General features: G+C 42.0%; 1 protein-coding gene across 8 annotated transcripts in view; it reads left to right on the top strand.

Annotated features, from left to right (window-relative positions):
• The window catches only part of SLC1A2 (solute carrier family 1 member 2), a 172,658-nt gene that overhangs the window by 16,911 nt on the left and 131,176 nt on the right, over positions 1-24,571 (top strand). The gene's annotated exons all lie outside the window — the stretch shown is intronic.

Consider the following 24,571-nt stretch of genomic DNA (forward strand, 5'->3'; position numbering starts at 1 on the left):
CTTTTCAAAATGACTTACCAGCCACCCCCAAAGTCTAGCTTTCAACCCAATGGGAAGCAAGCAACAAAATTAAAATAGGCATGAAAACGTTGTGTTTTTGGTAAAGGGCACGCTGCCTTAGGAGGCACCCGTGGAGGAGCAGAGACTGATCCACGTGTCCATATGTTTGCTTAGAGAGGACTTTCCCTCTTTGCCTTTGAGCTAAGCTGCCGAGGCAAGCCAGCAAGAGGAAGATGTTTCCTTGTTTCCCGGGAGCAGGAATATCAGGATTCTGTGCAGCTGAGGCGGCCGTGATCACGGAGCAGGGACTGATCCATGCGTCCATATGTTTGCTTAAAGGGAACTTTCCCGGCCGGGCGCGATGGCTCACGCCTGTAATCCCAGCACTTTGGGAGTCCAAGGTGGGCGGATCATGAGGTCAGGAGTTCCAGACCAGCCTGGCCAACAGTGAAACCCCGTCTCTACTAAAAATACAAAAATTAGCCGGGCATGGTGGCGAGCACCTGTAGTCCTAGCTACTTGGGAGGCTGAGGCAAGAGAATCGCTTGAACCCGGGAGGCGGAGGTTGCAGTGAGCTGAAATTGCGCCACTGCACTCCAGCCTGGGCCACAGAGTGAGACTCTGTCTCAAAAAAAAAAAAAAAAAAAAAAAAAAAAAGACTTTCCCCCTTTGCCTTTGAGCTATTTCCCCCTTTGCCTTTGAGCTAAGCTGCTGAGCCAAGCTAGCAAGATGAGGATGTTCCCTTGTTTTTAGGGAACAGGAAAATCAGGATTCTGTCCAGCTATGGCTCTAGTGTCTGGTTAGGGGGCATTAAATTAATCCTTGAGTTTCTCATGTCATAAGATCACAGGATATTTTTTGAATAAATAAATGCATGCAGCCGAAGAGCTCACTGGATGAGTTCTTTACCTCAAGAATTTCTGGTTTCTCCTTCAAGACAATCTTAGACTATTTGCGCATAAACATAGGAACCCTGGGAAGCAGGACCTGCTTTATGGATATGCGACTTAGGCAGTCCACGGTTTAATGCTCTGCTCTTATCATCTTGAAATGTTTAATTTGAACAAGGGGTCTCAAGATTTCATTTTGCCCGAATTACGTGCAGACCCACACATTATGTAGCCAGTCCTACAGGGCAGCCACACATGTGCAGGCTTGCATGAAATCCTCTTACTAGTGACAGTGAACATGGTAAAGATGACAGATGACCTTGAGACAATCTGCCTTCTGGAAGTGCACTAGAATATTCTCATAAGGAGATACTTTCATAAAACAGCTTCTGAGCCAGTGTTGCACAGCACTTAAAAAGATGTGTTTTATATTCAGAAAGACCTAGGCAAAAATTCCTGTTCCACCGCTCACTAGCTGTGTGACTTTGGGGAAGTTAATTAGCCTCTCTGAGACTCAGATTCTTTATCTGTTCAATAAGGGCAATATCACCCACCTGATAGGGTTTTGGAATGGATGAAGGCAGGATGTGTGTGAAGCGTTCGGCATAGTGCCTGGGACCTGGAAGATACCTTTAATGTTGATTGTCGTTGTTCTTCTTGGAATAGCATTAGTGTTACTTTTAGTCTGTTGAGCTTAGATGGGGTTATCCATCAGTCTCTTGACTTTGCAAATTAGGCTGCTAACACTTGGTGCATACCCAAAGGTATGTTTGCTAATTCTTTTCCGTAGAGCCACAGGTGATAAGATTAGAAAGTAGGCCCTGGGCTTCTTTGATCATGTGAGTGCTGTATTTGCTCTAGTGAAGGGTTGTTTGAAGATTTTTCTCTGATAGGCTTTTAATCCATAACTGTTTTTACTCCCAACACTTCTAACTCCAAATGCGTGGTGTCTTTCCCGACATCAGGCAAGTGTCCTACAAGTCAGTTCAGTTCTGATGCTATCCACCTGGACTATGGCTATCCTATAGATTGAGGGCTCAGTCCCACAAGGTTGCCTTCACTTCAGGTGTCAGTCACAAGTCCCAGGTTGTCTCTGGTACTTCTGACTGACAGGCTGTAATTTCAGGGGGTTTCCACAACACCCTCCTCAAGTTCAATAATTCCCTAGAGCAGCTTACAGAACACAAGGAAACATTTTACTGATATTTACCAGTTTATTATAAAGGATACAACTCAGAAACAGCCAAGTGAAAGAGATGCATAGGGCAAGGTATCAGGGAAGGGCTCGGAGCTTCCATGCCTCTCTGGGTGGGCCACCCTCCCAGCACCTGGATGTGTTCACCAACCTGAAGTTTTTCAGACCCCATTGTTCAGGGATTTTTATGGAGGGTTCATTATTAGGTATGATTGATTAAATCATTGACCATTGGTGATTAACGCGATCTCCAACCCCTCTCCCCTCCCTGGAATTTGGTGGGTGGCACTGAAAGTTCTAATCCTTAGTCTTTCTGGTGAGCAGTCCCCATCCTGAAGCTATCTAGGGGCCCCCAGCCACTGGTCATCTCATTCGCACACCAAAGTCACCCAAAGGTTTTAGCTATGTGCCAGCAACTTGGGACAAAGACCAAATATTTATTTTTTGTTGTATCACAACCCTATTATATCAAAGTCTCCCCAAGCAATGAGTGCCTCACTTTCCACTCATTCATTCATTCATTCATTCACAAACTTTCTAAAAATATAACTGATTGTTTCAGGTGATGTTGGGTGGGAGGACAGGAAGTAAAAGATATTTCAAGCCTAGGACAGGCAGCCACTAGGCAGGAGCATCATAGAGGGCCCCGAGGCTTGGAAGGAGGAGGTGGACTGGATGACTGTTGTTTCCCTTAACACTGAGGGTCTACCCCCACCAATATGGTGCTTTAAGGTTTCCAACATCTTAAAGCATCTCGAAGGCCAAGATGAGTTTGACTGAGAAACATGTGACAGAATGTTACAATTAGCAAGTGAGTAGGTACGTGGATAAAGGGAATCCATGTGGTATAGAAAAAAAATGCTCATCTCCAAAATAAAACATTAAAAAAATAGTATGCAGCTAGGACATGTAAACCAAAAATAAAATTCTAAGCTCCCCAAGTAACTGAATGTACCCCTCCTCTCAGCCAAGGGCATTCTAAAGCAAACCTGAAACACTGGTTTAGGCCATGATGAGGATGGGCGGTTGAACATGCCTCGTTATACCCTCCTTCCTTTGGAATTCAGGTACAGCTGACTAACATTAACATTAAAACAGAGATCTTAAGACTGACAAAAAAGACTCTTTGTAGCAATAAGATATCAACATGATGGATAACAGGCCCGGAAAGAAATCAAAGTGTTTTACCCTCAAATATATTTTCAACATATTTTGAAATGCCCTGCAAAAGCTGTCTCTTGTGGGGAAAATCTACCTTCTGTAGAGAATCCTGTTCCTTTTCCAGGTCTTTTTTTCTGATCCAGGAGAGAACTAAGAGTCTGGCACATTTTTAAGTCTGATAAGAAACACTTATAGTCCATTCTCTCTGAAGCCTGCTACCTGGAGACTTAATCTGCATAATAAGGACCTTGGTCCCCACAACCCCTTATCTTAACCCAGACACTCCCTTCTATTGATTCCAGGTCTTTAAATAAACTTTTTCAAACAATTACCAATCAGAAAATCCTTGAACCTACCTATCACACAGAAGCCCCGCCCACCCACCTCCTTGCTTCCAGTTGTCCTGCCTTTTGGAACCAAACCAATGTGCATCTTACATGTATTGATTGACGTTTTATGTCTCCCCAAAATGTATAAAATGTGTAAACAAACCAAGCCATAGCCCGACCCCCTTGGGCACATGTTCTCAGGATCTCCTGGGGTTGTGTCACGGGCCATAGTCACTCATATTTGGCTCAGAATAAATCTTTTCAAATATTTTACAGAGTTTGACACTTTTCACCAGCAAACACTAAAAGACTTCTATTTGATTATTTTTCAGGAGAATCAAGTAGTTAGACTTAAAAAAAAAAGTTATCTCTCTAGAAATTTTCATGGGATTGATTTTTCATGGATATACCTCTAATATATGTGGCTGGAGTAAACCATATTAAGGCAGCATTCTGTAAGGGTGGAGAGTTTATCCATAATAAATTTATTCATCATAGATGAAATCCATACTAATTAGACACAAGCATGATCTTCAAAAACCCCACAATACTTATCTCACTAACCAGGAATAAATGTCTTTAACATTGGTATATTTTATTTCAGATGCATATACACATGTCAATACATTTTTTATAGTGGGAGCATAACCTACAGATTTTTGCAACCTACAATTTTTACTTAGCAATGTGTTGTGAACATATGTTAATAAGTGAATCTGTAAACTTGTTTACGGCTGTATATAGTTTTCATTTTTTGGAGGTACCATGACTTTTACAAACTATCTCCTGTTGTTGGATATTTAGCTTGTTTCTAATTTTTCACTATTATAAACGTCTTGCATGTACACCTATGCTGACCTGTCTCACTATTTCTTAGGGTAGGTTGCTAGAAGGGAAATCACCAGGTCAAATGGCACACATACTCATTATTTTGACCCATGCTGCCAATTAGCCAGTGTCTGAAGGGGCAGGAGATTCTCCAATACAGTTGTCTTTTTGAGTCCCCCTCACCGCTGTGTCTCTTACTTGCAATTGTGATATCGAATGGCTCTGGGGTTGACTTTGAATTCCTCATCACATGGCAAAATCCTGAGCCAGGTTTAGGCCAAACAAAATCTTTCTTCTGTATTTGGTGAACTTTTTGTTCCTAGGTTGGCTGTTTATAGCTCCCTAATCTTTGACATCCCACATCACCCTATGTTGAAATTGTCATTTTAAAAATGTAAACTGTAGCACATTCTCTGATTTCTTTATCTGTAATTGTGCAGAGTTCACATTGTATTTCTAAGAACTTTACTTTCTTCTACTGAGTACTTTCTCTAAAATGGTGGCTCCCGACTTTATTCAGGGCTGGTTTCTTCTTTTTGGCCCTGCGGATGGAAAGAGCTGAATATCCCCTCTGTTTTGAATAGGAATAGATGATCGAATACCCCACATACAAATGGAAAAGGCATCCTCTATCCGCAGGCATCATCATTACCAGGTTTGATTCTCGTGTTCGTAACCATCTTGTCTCAAGACCCACCATTGCCTCCTCCTTCTCCTAGCTCTACCTCCTGCTGTGGCTCTCTAGATTTTGTATTTACATTCTATGGTGGTTCTTCATTTACATAACAAAGTGTGATGGAGAACAGGAAATCTTCTAGAGAAATCAATCAGGGAAAATCATACAAAATGGCTTCATTATCTGGGTAAGTCAAGCTCAAGATGTTTATAATTAGAGTATTTAAGTATGCTTGCTTTAGTTGCCCATGAGCCTTAGGAGGCATTTGCAGGAGGCTAAGTGTTGGTGAAGACCAACTCTTGACTTCCTTAGGGATAAAGAGGGACTAAATTGGGAGGACATCAGGGTAGGGGCAAGAGGAAGAGGAAAGAAGACTAGGAAGGCCATGTTAAAGGCAACCGTGGGTAGGCTTGCTTTTTCCAGACTGGTAGGAACAGATTGCAAACCAAACATTTTTATTTTGTGAGTAACTTGCAGGCTGATGCAAATGAACTCTCTCAAATGAAGTGTCTCCTAGAATCCCTAATGACCCAGCCATAGGCAGCCTATGCAGGGTTTAGTGTATTATCCTTCCTTCCCATTCAGGAAGCTACTGAAACACCCTCTGCTTATTCTCATGTATTTCGCAGCACCAGAGCTGAGTAAATGGAGTGGAGGCTAAGCCTCTTCACATTGCCTCTCTGATGCAGTCGGGCAGTGGTACGACTTTCTATTCCTGGATAAACTGTGGACCCCCAAATATCTATTTGAGTAGCCTTTACTTAACACAATATGCTGTTGCTGTAGGCTTAGTATCCTATGAATGGACCATTTCCTAGTAGTGCTTCAAGTTTGGGCTGTGTTTCCTTGATCAAACTCAGGCCATATATATTTTTTTTCTTTCCAACTTTTATTTTAGGTTCAAGGGGTACATGTCCAGGTTTGTTACATGGATAAACTGCATGTCACAGGGGTTTGGTATACAGGTTATTTCGTCGTGCAGTTAATAACCATAGTACCTGATATGTAGTTTTGTGATATTCACCCTCCTCCCACCCTCCACCCTCAAGTAGACCCCAGTGTCTGTGGTTCTCTTCTTTGTGTCCATATGTCCTCAATGTTTAGCTCTCTCTTATGAATGAGAACATGTGGTGTTTGGTTTTCAGTTCCTGTCTAAATTTGCTTAGGATAATGGCCTCCAGATTCATCCATGTTGCTGCAAAGGACATTATTTCATGCGTTTTTATGGCTGCATAGTTTTCTGTGGTGTATATGTACCACATTTTCTTTATCCACTTCACCATTGATGGGCATCTAGGTCAATTCCATGTCAGATCATATTTTTTTTCTAGCCCCTTCAAAAGTGAGAGGGGCCAGTGCATGTGAAGTTTGGAAATGAAAGCCAAGTAGGTTTACATGTCTCGTGAGGCATAATATGGTTCTCTACTTGTCATCACTGTGGATGGACTCAGCATGTTCCAGCCCCCTTGTTATCCTGAGGATCACAGTCAAAGCATGTTGAGAAACCCAGGTTTTAGCCCTGCCTGTGCTGTTGGCTGTTGGACCAGCAATCCTTCTCTGTCATATCTCACAATATGCTTTGTGAGTTTTAAAGACTGGGAGAAAGAAGAAAATGGAGTTCGCTCATGTCTTTGTTTGGGTTGGTGTCACACAATTCCATAAACTGGGTGGCTTAAAAATAACAGAAGTTTATTTCTCATAGTTGTGGAGCCTGGGAAGTCTAAGATCGAGGTGCTGGCAGATTTGGCATCTAGTGAGGGCCCACTTCCTCATAGATGGTGCCCTCTCACTGTGTCCTGACCTGGTGGAAGGGGTGAGGGGTCTCTCTTGGGGCTCTTTTATAAGGGCTCTAATCCCATTCATGAGGGCTCCACCTGCCTGACCTAATCACCTCCCAAAAACTCACCTCCAAATACCATCACTATGGGGGTAAGGATTTCAACATAAGAAGTTTGGAGGGACACAAACATTCCGTCCGTAGCAGCCCACCTAGCGTCTAAGACTGTGGCTCAGGTATATTCGGAGCTTTGCTTCTTCTCACACAGTATGGAAGCTTTAGGAGACTTGCCTGCTGCCTGCTTTACCTGTGTTTGTCGCCTCCCCATGGGCCTCTCCTTCTGGGTGCTGGCTATGCTGGGGTCTTGGGGTCTCTTACCTTCCCCTGACTTTGTGCTGCTCCCTTGGACAGTCTTTAGTGGAGGGGTGATGTGGGAAGAGCTACACTTCCGTTTGCTCTCCTGTCCCTTAATTCCCCAGAGCTTCACATATACAAGGACTTTATCAAAGATTAAAAAGAGAGGGAGAGAGAGAACCTTAAAAGTAGCTGTTCTTAGAAGTTAAGAGAAAAAAAAAAACTCCTAAAACTTTTTGACAGGAAGTCACCTGAGAGATTAGCTCTGTGTTGGTACATGGCTTGAGGTCCGTCCTCCTCAGAGTAAGTGCTCCTCTTTCAGTCCTCCACGGGGCAAACTCTCACTCCTGTCCACGGTGGATCCCCACTGCCCTCCCTACTCAGGGAGAGCCCATTGTTGTTCATTGGGGGGTGTTCCTGAAGTCTGAGTTAATCACTATGGATAGCACGGCCAGGAGCACCAGTGGGGAGGACACTCTCCTCGGGGGTCTCTGGGATCCTTTGAGCATTGACCCACGCTTAGCACACAGGGCATACAGACCCCTGAGGACACTTGCCTTCCAGACCTACCAAGAAGAGAAATGCTTTTCTAGAAGGCAACATACCTGCAGCTGTATCCTCTGTCTGCTACAGAAGAATAGTTGTCTTTATTGTGCCTTGACCTTTCCTCATCTTTCAGCTTCCATGTCGTGCCCAACAGCTTAACAGTACAACAGAAATGGGACTCAGCACCCAGTACTGTGCCTCTCCAAGCCTCCAGGCCATTTGGCACTGGCCACTCCCACTGACTAGGTCAGACCTACAGGTTTGCTTACCGGGGTTCCATCCCATCCTTGACTGGTGGGATGGTGGCCTTGCAGCTGACTAGGAGAAACTGAAGGTGGTGCAATGGAGTGAACTCTCTAAGAAACAGAAGGGGTCAGCCTACTTGGCCTGTTTTGGCTGGGTCATTCGTTCGTTTTTCTAAAGGCCAAAGTTCATGCTCTTTTGACCAAAGTTAGGGATTTTTTTTCATCAGGAGAGTTAAATGAGCTATTTGTACCTCCGTATTTTTGAAAAGTGGCCTTTCACTCCAGCAGGCTTAGGCTGCCAAATCGGTGTGTCCCCCCATCTGTGGATACCAACATCACAGCCACCCAGAGCAATGGGGCAGATCCCTGTGGTGACTGAGCAGCAGGTTAAGGCTTTGGAGACCCGTTTTGATGTGTCTTTGATCCCTCCACACGTGGCTGAAGGCACGTGGGAGACAGAGTGTGGACCTCAGGCCTTTGCTGCAACATCATGAGAAAACCAGGACCCCCCTGCTGCCTGTAGCTTGTGGGTGGGTAGGAGGAGTTTACTTTAAAAAAAAGTTAGACCCTAGGGTTGGGGCTGGGGTTTGTTCAAGGGCTGGGGCAAAAGGAGGTGATAGAAAGGACGGAGCTTGAAAATTGCCAAGGGAGGAAGGAAGGGCTCAGTTGAACACATCAGTCTTTTTCCTTTAGCAGGGGATTGGAGAATGCTCCATCATGGTTACAGAAGAGCCTCAAGGGCCATGGGAGCTTCTTTAGCCATTCTCACCAGCAGAAAGCCACAGAGAAGAAGAGGAAATGGGGGAAAGAAGCCCAGAGTGATAAAAGGGAGTGTCTATTCTCTCCCATTCTTTAAAACCAGAGCATTTTGAGCAAACCACCATTAAGACACTTGCTTTATTGATTTTTATAAATTTTTATTTGGCTATTTTGGGGATGGGGGGGAGAAAAAAAATCACTGAAGGGAATGTTCAAAGCTGGGAGGAAAAGTGGTTGGTGACTTTTTTCCCACATTTGTAAAACATCCTTTCACATTTTGTCTGAATGCCTCTTGCCAGTTGCCAGTTTAATTTGATTAAAGGTTTAGCAACGAACATCAGTTTAGAATTGTTTTGCCCTCTCTGCTCAGGACAATAGGCAGTGGAAAGAAGTGAAGAGGGGGGTGTCAGATGCCACACAATGGGGGATATGGGTGCTATGGGTCACCTGCAGCCATCTAGCTTTAAAATGACTGGGGAAGAGCCTCCTGCATTCACTGTGGGGAGAAGTCAGTGGCTGGGCTGGCCTGTGTCTTCAAAGTGGCAGCTTTAGAAATCAGGAGAGTCTCCTGGGACCAGCTCAAGCTGCAATAAAATGCAGTGCCATTCATGCATTAAACAGATCCTTACAGAGAGGCTGCTTCTCTGCTAGGCGTTAAGGACAGCCCTCTGGGAGACAGATACAGCCACATCTGGCAGCTGCATGGAGCCCAGCAGCCCGAGACCCTGGGTGATGATGCATCTTGGGCTTCTGCCACCTGCTAGCACCACACTCTGACCCAAACCTTCACACGGGACACCTGGCACCAAGAAGGAGCATAGAGATGTTTGAATCTAGGACCAGGTACTTACTGGATTAATCACTTGGCCTCTCAGAGCTTCAGGTTCCTCATAGACTCCCACCATAAAGTAGGTATGATAGCACCTGTCTTGGAGGGTTGCAATGATAGTCATCTGTCATTTGACCAGTGCTGGAACATATAGGTATATAGGTGCTTGGAAAAAGGTGGCTATTTTGAAATATATTATGATTTAAGCACCGGTGTGCTTAATACCCCCCTGAAACACCTAAAATTGAGACTTCAAGATGTATAAAACCTTCCAAATAGATTCATGCCACATTTATCCACCCTCCCTCTCCAAGCATACACATGCACTGCTGAATCTTCCAGAAGGGGAGGTCCTAAGGGTGCCAAGCCTGAACAGATACTGGGAGGGGCACTCGGGGCATTCCCTCCAGACAGTTTTCCCAAGACCCTCCACTGCCATTGGGAAAAAGAGTGTGGGAACCCCGGGAGTCTTAATTTAGGCAGCCAAAGGGTGGGCCTTGGGAGCTCCAGCTCTCTCAGATTTCTGGTCTGGCAAGATGGAGTATGAATAAGAAACTCAGTAAGCATTTAACTGCTGATTGACTCTGGGAATTCCCAATAGTATTCGCAATAGAGAAGGCAGGTCCCCTTCCCCCAAGTGTCAGAAGCCGGCTTCCTCCGCCTACTCCTGGTGACTTCCACCGCCCTAGACACATGGGGGCGCTGCAGCCCTACTTTTGCTGGATGCCCTACCCGTCCGAGTCCTGAAAGACCCTGATTTTCCTCTGTATCTGGGTGAGTTCACATTCTCTGTGTCTTCCTATGTAGAAATCAGCGAAAGCTCAGCAATGTACTTAGAAAATAAAACCAAAAATGTGCACCTTAAACCAGGAAGCAAAAACTTACGCAAGCAATACATTTTTTTAATTGTACAAACACTTAAAAGTATGTGTAAACAAAAAGAATTCCAAATACCCTGTGAGAATAATATTCAAAACACACACACACGTGCACACACACGGAATGGGACGATAAGAGTGATTTTTATTTATTTATCAAGATAAGCTATCATTCTGCAAACTATTTTGTTATTAGCTTTTTCACTTAAAAATAGCCCTGCTTGCAAGCAGGCTCTGTGGCGCAATGAATAGCGCATTGGACTTCTAGCCTGAATCAAGAGATTCAAAAATAGCCCTGCTAAATATTTGCAATCTTTCCTACACTCTTCTTTCCCCCAAAGTGACTTTGGATATCCAGAGTTACCAAATCTAGGGTTTGAAGTCCTTAGGTATGAGGGTTGAAAGTGAAAAGCCAGCTGTTTTAATGAAAATTCCTAACTGAAGCGAGGGGAGACTTAAGATGCTTAAATTTTGGTCACACCTGAGCAGTATTTGTTTGCATGGCAGTTAGAAGGCAGGTAACTTGTCCTAAAACTAAAACAGCAGTTAACAACCTTTAAATTCCCTGAGGAGATCCCTTCTTCCCCAACCAAACCTGTTCCCATTTCCTTCTAGACTGGTTGAGGGTCAGGTGGGCTGATTGGTTCTCCCTGCTACAGAGGTAGAAGTCAGCGCTGTACCTAGGTAAGAAGGGTTTTGGAGGGTGTATGGGAAGGTACACACAGGGTAGAGATGATAGCACAGGCTTTGTGGTCAGACTGGCAAGGGTTCAAATCCCAGCTCTGTGACTTCTTGCCCAGCTGGGTGGCCTCAGGCAAATTACTTAATCGCCCAGAGCCTCATTTGTAAAACAGGGTCATAAAACTCTCGCAGAATTGTGACTGGCAGGTGATAAGCACCCAGTGCTCTTTTAGGGGTTCACAAAGTTTTTCTGCAAAGAGCCAGATAGTGCATATTTTAGGCTTTGTGAGCCGTACAGTCTGTATCATAATGAGTCAACTCTGCCATTGAATCACAAAAGCAGCCACGGACAATATGTAAATAAACGAGCAAGGCTGTGTTCCAATAAAAGTTTATTTACAAAAATAGATGGCAAGCTGGATTTGACCTGTGGACCATGGTTGACTGACCCTGCTGGTGATCATCCCTGTCCAATAGAAATATAGCAGAGGCCACAGATAGAATATTAGATTTTCTTGTAGCCACACTAAAAAAGGAAAGAGAAACAGGTGAAATTAGTTTTAAGAATAGATTTTATGCCTGGGCGCGGTGGCTCCTACCTATAATCTCAGCACTATGGGAGGCCGAGGTGGGCGGATCACTTGAGGTCAGGAGTTCCAGACCAGCCTGGCCAACATGGTGAAACCCTTTCTTTACTAAAAATACAAAAATTAGCCGGGTGTGGGGGCTCATGCCTGTAATCCCAGCTACTTTGGAGACTGAGGCGGGAGAATCGCTTGAACCAGGGAGGTGGAAGTTGCAGTGAGCCAACATTGTGCCATTGCACTCCAGCCTGGGTGATAAGAGTGAAACTCTATCTCAAGAAAAAAAAAAAAAGAATAGATTTTACTTACCTCCATATATCCAAAGTATGATTGCTTCAACATGTAACTAATATGAAAAATTCCTTAGTGAGATGGTACATTTTATTTTTTGGTAACATTTTCAAACTCTGCTGTGTATTTTAAACTTATGACATCTCATTTTGTACTGGTCGCGTTTCGAGTGGTCAGTAAAACGTAACCTCAATATTGCATCTCAAACTGCAGGCCAAAACCAGTTTAGTGGGTCGAGACAGCAACTTACTAAAAAAAAAAAAAAATCAAATTTTAAAAATGAAATGGAGGAGAATAGAAACTATCAGAGTACACTGCATGTAGGAAAGGACATGGGCCGTTTCTTGTACTTTGGTGTGTGAATGCCTGTGTGTGCACGTGCCTGTGTGTCGATGTGTGCTGAGACATCATGAGAAAAAGAAGACATCTATTTCTTACTGTGGATTGCACACAAACATGTTTGAAACTCATTACCGTACGTGCTAAAGTCAAGTAGGTTTTTTGTTTGTGTTTTTGTCTTTTAGAGCAGGCTAACTGAGGTGTTTAGCTAATGCTTCACACAGGCTGTGCTGTTGACCGAATAAACATCTAAAACCAGCTAAACCAGTTGCTAAACATCATAGTGACCATTTAAAACTACAAATAAAAGTTTCAAACTTTAAACTTTATTATCTCTATTCTTAGCTGTAAAGCATGCTCATTTTTACAGATAGCAAACAGAAATCTGGAAAGGTGAAATACTTAAGACCCCAAAACCTTGGCTGAGCCCAGTGTCTCATGCCTGTAATCCAACACTCTGGGAGGCTGAGGTGGGAGGATCACTTGAACCCAGGAGTTTGAGACCAGCCTGGACAATATAGCAAGACCCAGTGTCTACAGAAAAATTTAAGAATAAAAAAGAGGCTGGGCGCAGTAGCTCACACCTGTAATCTTAGCACTTTGGGAGGCTGAGGTGGGTGGATCACCTGAGTTCAGAAGTTCAAGACCAGCCTGGACAACATGGTGAAACCCTGTCTCTACTAAAAGTACGAAAATTAGCCAGACATGGTGGCTTATGCCTGTAATCCCAGGTACTCGGGAGGCTGAGGTAGGAGAATCGCTTGAACCCGGGAGGCAGAGGTTGCAGTGAGCCACGATCATGCCATTGCACTCCAGCCAGGGCGACAAGAGTGAAACTCTGTCTCAAAAAAAGAGAAAAAAAAAAAAAGTAAAAAAATACTAATAGTTAAAAACAAAAACAAAAACAAAAGACCAAAAACCTGAGAAGTAGTTTTGGAATGAGAATGAGGAACTCCGTGAACTCAGCCTTGAGCTCCTTCCTCACCTGCTGGGCTCTCTACCTGGGCACGTGAATGGGAAACTGGGCCAATTCACCCAGTGATTTAAGCATTGAGTCATTTTTTTGCTTGGAATATTTGAATATATGAAATAAAAGTTAAAGAGGTGTTGCTTTAAAGCACTTCATTCTCTTATTGATTCTTTTATTGACTCTACCACAAATATTTTTTTCCCTCAGTTTTTGGTCATCTACATATTTAGGTTTTTAAAAAATTAAATTAGATTTTGTACTCAGGGGTACATGTGCATGTTTGTTACTTGGGTATATTGCATACTGGTGGGGACTGGACTTCTAGTGTACCCGTTACCCAAATAGTGAACATCGCATCAAATAGGTAATTTTTCACCCCTCACTCCCACCCCCTTTTGGAGTCCCTAGTGTTTATTATTTCATCTCTATGTCCACGTGTACCCAGTGTTTAGCTCCCACTTAGAAGTGACAACATGTGATATTTGGTTTTCTGTTTCTGAATTAGTTCATTTAGGGTAATTCCACCTGCTCATGCTTTCTGAGCATCCGAAGGTGTATTTTGCTGGGAAACAAAGGTGAAGGAGGCATAGGCTCTACATGCTCACAGTCTGGGGTAGGGTGTTACCTTTCCATGAAAACATCTCTGAGTGGGGCATGGTGGCTCATGCCTATAATCCCAGCACTTTGGGAGGCTGAGGTGGGAGGATCACTTGAGTCCAAGAGTTTAAGACCAGCCTGGGCAACATAGGGAGACTGTGTCTCTATAAAAAATAAGACAGGCATGGAGGCACACACCTGTAGTCCCAGCTACTTGGAGATTGAGGCAGAAGGATGGCTTGAGCCTGGGAGGTCGAGGCTGCAGTGAGCTGTGATCACACCACTGTACTCCAGCCTGGGCAACAGAGTGAGACCCTTTGTCAAAACAAAACAAAACAGAAACAAACATGTCTGAGATTATTTAGAATGCTATGAAAAAGAGTTTGTTTCATCTGGTATGTAGTTCCATAAAAGATGAAAATGTGAAACTGATGAAACTCACTTTTCCCCCCTGCTCTTTAGCAATGTGATGAAAGACATTTTAAATAAGTCTATGACTCATTAGGTCTTTCTCTTTTCAGTAAAAATTATTTAAGGCCCATTTTCTGGAAATAAATTCTGGGTAAACCCCACTCCCCTAATGGGATCCCATTTCTTCCTTTCCCGGAAGGTTGATACGTAGAGAACACAGTCTTCGGATTCAGGCAGACTTGGGTATGAATTCTGCCTCTACCACTTCAGGACTATGAGGCTTAGGCCATGTTCTCTAAGACTCAGCTTCCCCATCCATAAAATGAGTATGGTAACACTGACCTCATAGGGTTGTAGTAACGATTAGTTGCAAGAATATATGTTAATTAAGAAAAAAGTTCAAGTGTGAAAAATGCTTTTATATATGAATTTTTGGTATGAATAAGTTTTCATCACATAGCTAATTGAGTCTAGAAATGATTTTGTTTGTTTTTGTTTTTTTTGTCACTTCCTCCTCCTTCCAGAAGGGTGCAGTGGGAAGCTGAGAAAGGCATTTTGGTTCCCTTATTTTAAGGTCCTGATGCTTAATGGCTTACCGACTGCATTTTTAAGATATTATCTCCCTACCCATTCATATCTCTGTCTTATACATGTAAGGTTTCTGTCAGGAATTCAACATTCACAAAAAAATGGCCCAGACATTATTTTAAAAAAGAACAAAAAACAAATAGGCCTTGCAGTTGTTACCATGGCAACCAAATACTCTCCTGTCATTTATTCAGAAGTGAATTATTAATGAGCTTTGTCTGGGACATAGTCAGAAAACACACCCGTTACTCTCCAGGGGAAGGTAATATGGCTTTTGTAGCAAGCAAGGTCACAGTGTGGAAAAGTAGGGGATGTTCTTGCCTCCTCATCCAGTGTGGGGAAGACCCAAATGAGCCAGCCATTCACATGGGAGCCTCCTCAGTGGCCAGAGACCCCATGTTCCTGGCATTTTGGGATTGCATAAAAAGCTGGGCCCCTCTCTGAGTCACTTTTCTAGAAGCAGCATCTTGAACTGGCATTTCTTCCCCCACCCACCCCAGAATGATTTGACCCATTTCTTATCAGGTAATTCTCTCCCACACGTTAAGGCAGCCATCTTCAGTGATTGATTGACCAGGATCAAGTACGTATACCAATTCCACAGGAGAATGGGGGTGAGGGGAGGTGCCAGAAGATGGGAAAGTCAAAAGGTCTATTTTTGCAGGTTACTGGGTGTGGTGGATGCCTGTAATCCCGGCACTTTGGGAGGCTGAGGCAAGAGGATTGCTTGAGTCTAGAAGTTCAAGACCAGCCTGGGCAACATAGCAAGACTCCATCTCTACAACAAATAAAAAAGGGGGAAAAAAAGATGTAAATTTTTGCCCCATGTTCTTTTTTAAAAATGAAAAAGCACTGCAGGTTAGTCACCAAGCTTCTCAGACAAGGTAATTTTAAGGAATGTATTTAAGCTTTCTAAGTCCCAGTTTCCACATTTGTAAAATGGGTTTAATAGTAGGACCACATTATTTAGGGGTGGTTGTGAGGATAAATGCATAGGAACTATATGAAGAAGTTCCTGGCACACATTAAGCCCCTTAGTATGTTAGCTATTGCTTTTAAAATGATTTATCCCTAAACCATATATCGATATTTCTTGAAGGTTGAATCACCTGAAATTTGTTATGATTTCAAAATACAACCTTTTAAACTGATGGGTTTTCTGAATTTTCAAAAATAAAAATTGATATTCTTTTGATTTCTTTCAAAAGAAGATGCTTGAAATCGCCATCTGAGTAGTAACATATTGATGCCTTTTCATCAGCACCTTTCTTCAGTTGATTGTTGATTTACACTGACATCCATGAATTTCATTACAACAGTGACTGAGGGTGTCAACGTCTACAGGTATCTGGAAACCGTATTTATTTTAAAAGACATCTTTTTTTTTTTTCCTGGCACAATAAAAGAGTGAGGAATGAGAGAAGACAAGATAGGCCTAAGAATTTAGATATTCTATGGAAAAAAACAAACCTGAGAGTGTGAAAGAAATATAGCAGGGAACATGGTTAAGGTTCAGAGAAAAGAAAACTGTCATTATTTTTATTTTATTTTATTTTATTTTATTTGAGACAGAGTCTTGCTCTGTCGCCCAGGCTGGAGTGCAGTGGTGTGATCTCGGCTCACTGCAAGCTCCGCCTCCTGGGTTCATGCCATTCTCCTGCCTCAGCCTCCTGAGTAGCTGGGACTACAGGCATCCGCCACCATGCCCAGCTAATTTTTTGTATTTTAGTAGAGACGGGGTTTCACCGTGTTAGCCAGGATGGTCTAGATCTCCTGACCTCATGATCCGCCCGCCTCCGCCTCCTAAAGTGCTGGGATTACAGGCTTGAGCCACTGCGCACAGCCAACTGTCATTATTTTTAAAGCTTCGCTGTGTTCCTTGCTCCTGTGTCCTTTGTCTAAATTCTTCCAACTTTGATGAGACAAATTCCACACAAAGTTTCACCCAGAGAACCTGCAGGCTCAAGAAAAAAATACTATTATAATAATATATGATGATATAAGATTGGTTAGAAGATGCTAAGGAGAATCCAAGCAATCAGAGAAAAATAAAACCAAGCTCCATGTCTTTGATATAGCACATCTTGGGGAAAGATCAAGTCAGAAGAGCAGATGGCTGGCCTGGCTCATTGTGGAATTGGTATTCTGAGATAACTTACAGGTCCCAAACCATGTCGCTTTAAGGTGTTCCGAAAAATTGCTACCCAGACCCCTCTGCAGGTTCTTTTGCCTAGGGAGAATGGGAGGCAAAACCCTACAAAACCTGTAGGCTTTAGAAATAGACAGACTAGCTGTGTGACCTTGGGGAAATTGCCTAACCTCTCTGAGCCTCAGTTTGCTCACCTGATAAAAGGGAGATAATATTTCCCTTTCAGGGTTGTGATAAGGATGAAATGGAAAAACCATCTGATATGTGCTTGTCATAGATTATCAACAGCTGTTACCTCTCTTCTATGTACTAAAAAAGCCATCTGTTACCCTAATTCATAAAAAGGAGGGGAGGGCAGGGATGGTTTGAGCTTGGACATTTTCTGGCCTTTCTCAATGACAATTTAGAATGCAGTGAGGGGAAAGCTTTTATTTTTGAATATTTCTATTTCACTGTCTCGCTGGGTCACTCTGGGGCCTCTAGAAATTGTATTCTCCAGATATAGTATGATGTTGTCAGCATGTGTATACATTTTTATCACTTCTTTAGTTTATCTTTGTATAAACTACATATATCTGGGAAATTTAACCAACTGCCTTCCTACAAGTGGCGCCATATTTAGGCAGATGGTTACTTTTTGGGTACACAATTGTGTAGGGAAGCCATCCTGCACTGAGACTCTGAGACCATGGGCTTCTCAGCCTTGGCATCTTACTTACTGTCACCTCTCTAGGCTTTAGAGGGGTTGATTATTGGGTTTCTAAAATCCTTCTAAATTACCCAAATTCTATGGTTCAAAGTCTTTGTGTAACTGTCCAATAGAACAAGCATATAAGTGGCCAAACTTCTGTGATGATACTCCTTTCCCCTAAAGCCAGTGAATCTTCTGAACATTCAGAAACTGGGATACTGGTGAATATGCCACAGGGCAAATGCATAGGTAACTTCAACAAGCAAATAATCTTCAATGATAAATCAATATCTTCTAATCCACTGAGCCTAAAGCTGAAACTGTTTGAGATTCATTAAGGACTCTTAAATCTAACATGTACTTGTCATTTTGAATTATGGCCATATGCTTTGCAGATGGCCTCCGAGTGGGTCTTCTTATTCAAGAAGGAGTAGGGTCACATTCATTATTTGTACATTACTTTTTTAAAGATTCATGGGTTTAAAGGATGAAATCAGAACTCAGACAATCCAGGAGCAACCTGTGTAGATGAGAATAGTCATCTTCCATATTCCACATGGGATCTGTACTTTCAGTTAAAATATTTGTAGAATTATGGTATCATTAAAAAAGTCATTCCCAGATCTCACTGACTTCGTTGATGAATCACCCACTCACTGGTTTAAGTTACATGTGACAAGACAGCTTCTATTACTATTTTGTTTCTTGTTCTTGGATTCCATGAGATATCTATACTTAGCAATATGATACTCTCCTCTTTTATTTGCACTAGGGTGAATGTATTTCTCTTTCAAGCAACCAAAAAAGTCCTGGCTGGAACAGAGGAGGCGATGGCAGGCCATTGCTAAACTTTGCTGTGTTGTGGCAGTACAGTTTCTGTCCCTTTTATCTTGTTAACTGTCAGTACTCCAAACAAGCTAGTAGAACAATTGCCATCCCTTCAGCATGAAGAAACCCCATGGAAGGGATCTAGAGGGAGATGTCACACCGTAGATGTACTGAGTGAGATGGTATCATGGTGGCCATTCCTCAAAATATCAGCACTGCCCTCCAGAATCCACCCAGAGGACATTGATCAAGCATCTACTGTAAGCCAGACACTTGGAGAGGTGCTGGGAATATAGAGATGAGAAAGACAGGGTATTTGCTCTTGGGTGGTTTATTCCATAATGATAGAAACAGCTTATATTGAACCTGTTCTATGCCAGGCATCGTTTTAAATGCTTCATGTATGTTAGCTTGTGTGATCTTCAGAACAACCCCATGAGGTGGGTATTATTCTCACCATCCCTGTTTTATAGACAGGGAAACTGAAACACAGAGAATCTGGGTAACTTGCCCTAGCTACATAAATAGTGAGGAGCAGAACCAGGATCCAAACCTAAGCAGTCAGCTCCAGAGTTGGGCTCCCCACCGGCACATTCTGCTTGTACTCTCCTTTTCTCTGATAATCCCATAACATCTTTGTCTCCTTAAGCCATATAGCATTTTCCTAGGCTTATTTCTTTCATAATAACCATTATAAAAATAACAGCAACAAAAAATACTTTCAACCAAAAAAGGCAGAAAAAAGGCAACATAACATAACAAAATTAATTTACCCAGGTCCCATTACTGTTGTCATTTTAGTTTATGTCCTTTAAATTTGTGTCAAACTAGCATAGTGTTTTCAGGCATGCTTTTTTCTTTTAGGATTATGCCAGGGTTTTCCCACTATATTCTTTTTTGACATAAGTTTTTTTTTTTTTATTATTATTATTATTATACTTTAGGTTTTATGGTACATGTGCGCAATGTGCAGGTAAGTTACGTATGTATACATGTGCCATGCTGGTGCGCTGCACCCACCAACTCGTCATCTAGCATTAGGTATATCTCCCAATGCTATCCCTCCCCCCTCCCCCCACCCCACAACAGTCCCCGAAGTGTGATGTTCCCCTTCCTGTGTCCATGTGTTCTCATTGTTCAATTCCCACCTATGAGTGAGAATATGCGGTGTTTGGTTTTTTGTTCTTGCGATAGTTTACTGAGTATGATGATTTCCAATTTCATCCATGTCCCTACAAAGGACATGAACTCATCATTTTTTATGGCTGCATAGTATTCCATGGTGTATATGTGCCACATTTTCTTAATCCAGTCTATCATTGTTGGACATTTGGGTTGGTTCCAAGTCTTTGCTATTGTGAATAATGCCGCAATAAACATACGTGTGCATGTGTCTTTATAGCAGCATGATTTATAGTCCTTTGGGTATATACCCAGTAACGGGATGGCTGAGTCAAATGGAATTTCTAGTTCTAGATCCCTGAGGAATCGCCACACTGACTTCCACAAGGGTTGAACTAGTTTACAGTCCCACCAACAGTGTAAAAGTGTTCCTATTTCTCCACATCCTCTCCAGCACCTGTTGTTTCCTGACTTTTTAATGATTGCCATTCTAACTGGTGTGAGATGGTATCTCATTGTGGTTTTGATTTGCATTTCTCTGATGGCCAGTGATGGTGAGCATTTTTTCATGTGTTTTTTGGCTGCATAAATGTCTTCTTTTGAGAAGTGTCTGTTCATGTCCTTTGCCCACTTTTTGATGGGGTTGTTTGTTTTTTTCTTGTAAATTTGTTGGAGTTCATTGTAGATTCTGGATATTAGCCCTTTGTCAGATGAGTAGGTTGCGAAAATTTTCTCCCATTTTGTAGGTTGCCTGTTCACTCTGATGGTAGTTTCTTTTGCTGTGCAGAAGCTCTTGAGTTTCATTAGATCCCATTTGTCAATTTTGGCTTTTGTTGCCATTGCTTTTGGTGTTTTAGACATGAAGTCCTTGCCCATGCCTATGTCCTGAATGGTAATGCCTAGGTTTTCTTCTAGAGTTTTTATGGTTTTAGGTCTAACATTTAAGTCTTTAATCCATCTTGAATTGATTTTTGTATAAGGTGTAAGGAAGGGATCCAGTTTCAGCTTTCTACATATGGCTAGCCAGTTTTCCCAGCACCATTTATTAAATAGGGAATCCTTTCCCCATTTCTTGTTTTTGTCAGGTTTGTCAAAGATCAGATACTTGTAGATATGTGGCATTATTTCTGACGGCTCTGTTCTGTTCCATTGATCTATATCTCTGTTTTGGTACCAGTACCATGCTGTTTTGGTTACTGTAGCCTTGTAGTATAGTTTGAAGTCAGGTAGTGTGATGCCTCCAGCTTTGTTCTTTTGGCTTAGGATTGACTTGGCGATGCGGGCTCTTTTTTGGTTCCATATGAACTTTAAAGTAGTTTTTTCCAATTCTGTTAAGAAAGTCATTGGTAGCTTGATGGGGATGGCATTGAATCTGTAAATTACCTTGGGAAGGATGGCCATTTTCATGATATTGATTCTTCCTACCCATGAGCATGGAATGTTCTTCCATTTGTTTGTATCCTCTTTTATTTCCTTGAGCAGTGGTTTGTAGTTCTCCTTGAAGAGGTCTTTCACATCCCTTGTAAGTTGGATTCCTAGGTATTTTATTCTCTTTGAGAAAAAAGAATAAAAAGAAACGAGCAAAGCCTCCAAGAAATGTGGGACTATGTGAAAAGACCAAATCTACGTCTGATTGGTGTACCTGAAAGTGACGGGGAGAATGGAAACAAGTTGGAAAACACTCTGCAGGATATTATCCAGGAGAACTTCCCCAATCTAGCAAGGCAGGCCAACATTCAGATTCAGGAAATACAGAGAACGCCACAAAGATACTCCTCGAGAAGAGCAACTCCAAGACACATAATTGTCAGATTCACCAAAGTTGAAATGAAGGAAAAAATGTTAAGGGCAGCCAGAGAGAAAGGTCAGGTTACCATCAAAGGGAAGCCCATCAGACTAACAGCGGATCTCTCGGCAGAAACCCTACAAGCCAGAAGAGAGTGGGGGCCAATATTCAACATTCTTAAAGAAAATAATTTTCAACCCAGAATTTCATATCCTGCCAAACTAAGCTTCATAAGTGAAGGAGAAATAAAATACTTTACAGACAAGCAAATGCTGAGAGATTTTGTCACCACCAGGCCTACCCTAAAAGAGCTCCTGAAGGAAGCGCTAAACATGGAAAGGAACAACCGGTACCAGCCACTGCAAAATCATACCGAAATGTAAAGACCATCGAGACTAGGAAGAGACTGCATCAACTAACGAGCAAAATATCCAGCTAACATCATAATGACAGGATCAAATTCACACATAACAATATTAACTTTAAATGTAAATGGACTAAATGCTCCAATTAAAAGACACAGACTGGCAAATTGGATAAAGACTCAAGACCCATCAGTGTGCTGTATTCAGGAAACCCATCTCACGTGCAGAGACACACATAGGCTCAAAATAAAAGGATGGAGGAAGATCTACCAAGCAAATGGAAAACAAAAAAAGGCAGGGGTTGCAATCCTAGTCTCTTATAAAACAGACTTTAAACCAACAAAGATCAAAAGAGACAAGGCCATTACATAATGGTAAAGGGATTAATTCAACAAGAAGAGCTAACTATCCTAAATATATATGCACCCAATACAGGAGCACCCAGATTCATAAAGCAAGTCCTGAGTGACCTACAAAGAGACTTAGACTCCCACACATTAATAATGGGAGACTTTAACACCCCACTGTCAACATTAGACAGATCAACGAGACAGAAAGTCAACAAGGATACCCAGGAATTGAACTCAGCTCTGCACCAAGCGGACCTAATAGACATCTACAGAACTCTCCACCCCAAATCAACAGAATATACATTTTTTTCAGCACCACACCACACCTATTCCAAAATTGACCATATACTTGGAAGTAAAGCTCTCCTCAATAAATGTAAAAGAACAGAAATTGTAACAAACTGTCTCTCAGATCACAGTGCAATCAAGCTAGAACTCAGGATTAAGAATCTCACTCAAAACCGCTCAACTACGTGGAAACTGAACAACCTGCTCCTGAATGACTACTGGGTACATAACGAAATGAAGGCAGAAATAAAGATGTTCTTTGAAACCAACGAGAACCAAGACACAACATACCAGAATCTCTGGGATGCATTCAAAGCAGTGTGTAGAGGGAAATTTATAGCACTAAATGCCCACAAGAGAAAGCAGGAAAGATCCAAAATTGACACCCTAACATCACAATTAAAAGAACTAGAAAAGCAAGAGCAAACACATTCGAAAGCTAGCAGAAGGCAAGAAATAACTAAAATCAGAGCAGAACTGAAGGAAATAGAGACACAAAAAACCCTTCAAAAAATAAATGAATCCAGGAGCTGGTTTTTTGAAAGGATCAACAAAATTGATAGACCGCTAGCAAGATTAATAAAGAAAAAAAGAGAGAAGAATCAAATAGATGCAATAAAAAATGATAAAGGGGATATCACCACCGATCCCACAGAAATACAAACTACCATCAGTGAATATTACAAACACCTCTATGCAAATAAACTAGAAAATCTAGAAGAAATGGATAAATTCCTCAACACATACACCCTCCCAAGACTAAACCAGGAAGAAGTTGAATCTCTGAATAGACCAATAACAGGAGCTGAAATTGTGGCAATAATCAATAGCTTACCAACCAAAAAAAGTCCAGAACCAGATGGGTTCACAGCCGAATTCTACCAGAGGTACAAGGAGGAACTGGTACCATTCCTTCTGAAACTATTCCAATCAATAGAAAAAGAGGGAATCCTCCCTAACTCATTTTATGAGGCCAGCATCATCCTGATACCAAAGCCTGGCAGAGACACAACAAAAAAAGAGAATTTTAGACCAATATCCTTGATGAACATTGATGCAAAAATCCTCAATAAAATACTGGCAAACAGAATCCAGCAGCACATCAAAAAGCTTATCCACCATGATCAAGTGGGCTTCATCCCTGGGATGCAAGGCTGGTTCAATATACACAAATCAATAAATGTAATCCAGCATATAAACAGAACCAAAGACAAAAACCACATGATTATCTCAATAGATGCAGAAAAGGCCTTTGACAAAATTCAACAACCCTTCATGCTAAAAACTCTCAATAAATTAGGAATTGATGGGACGTATCTCAAAATAATAAGAGCTATTTATGACAAACCCACAGCGAATATCATACTGAATGGGCAAAAACTGGAAGCATTCCCTTTGAAAACTGGCACAAGACAGGGATGCCCTCTCTCACCACTCCTATTCAACATAGTGTTGGAAGTTCTGGCCAGGGCAATTAGGCAGGAGAAGGAAATCAAGGGTATTCAATTAGGAAAAGAGGAAGTCAAATTGTCCCTGTTTGCAGATGACATGATAGTATATCTAGAAAACCCCATTGTCTCAGCCCAAAATCTCCTTAAGCTGATAAGCAACTTCAGCAAAGTCTCAGGATACAAAATCAATGTACAAAAATCACAAGCATTCTTATACATCAATAACAGACAAACAGAGAGCCAAATCATGAGTGAACTCCCATTCACAATTGCTTGACATAAGTTTTAATACACTACCAGTTTGAGTGTTTTCCAGTCACGACTACACTATACAATTGACTTAACTGATCCCTTACTCTTGGATATGCCTAACATTCCTCTGTCATAACACTGTTGTGAGCATCTTTGCATATATATTTTTTTCTATATGTCTGATAATTTTCTTAGATGGTGTAGGCTTTTAACTTTTGTAGAGTGCAGGTAGGAAAAGCAGGATCAGTTTTAAGATTCAGGTTCAAAAGAAGCATTTAAGCCTTTTTCACTCCTAGAGAGCTGGAAACAATAATACCTTAAAGGTCTAAAGCATGATCTAGATCATTCACCTACCCTTTAG

Source organism: Pongo pygmaeus, chromosome 9, assembly GCF_028885625.2.
Source record: "Pongo pygmaeus isolate AG05252 chromosome 9, NHGRI_mPonPyg2-v2.0_pri, whole genome shotgun sequence".
Taxonomy (NCBI): domain Eukaryota; kingdom Metazoa; phylum Chordata; class Mammalia; order Primates; family Hominidae; genus Pongo; species Pongo pygmaeus.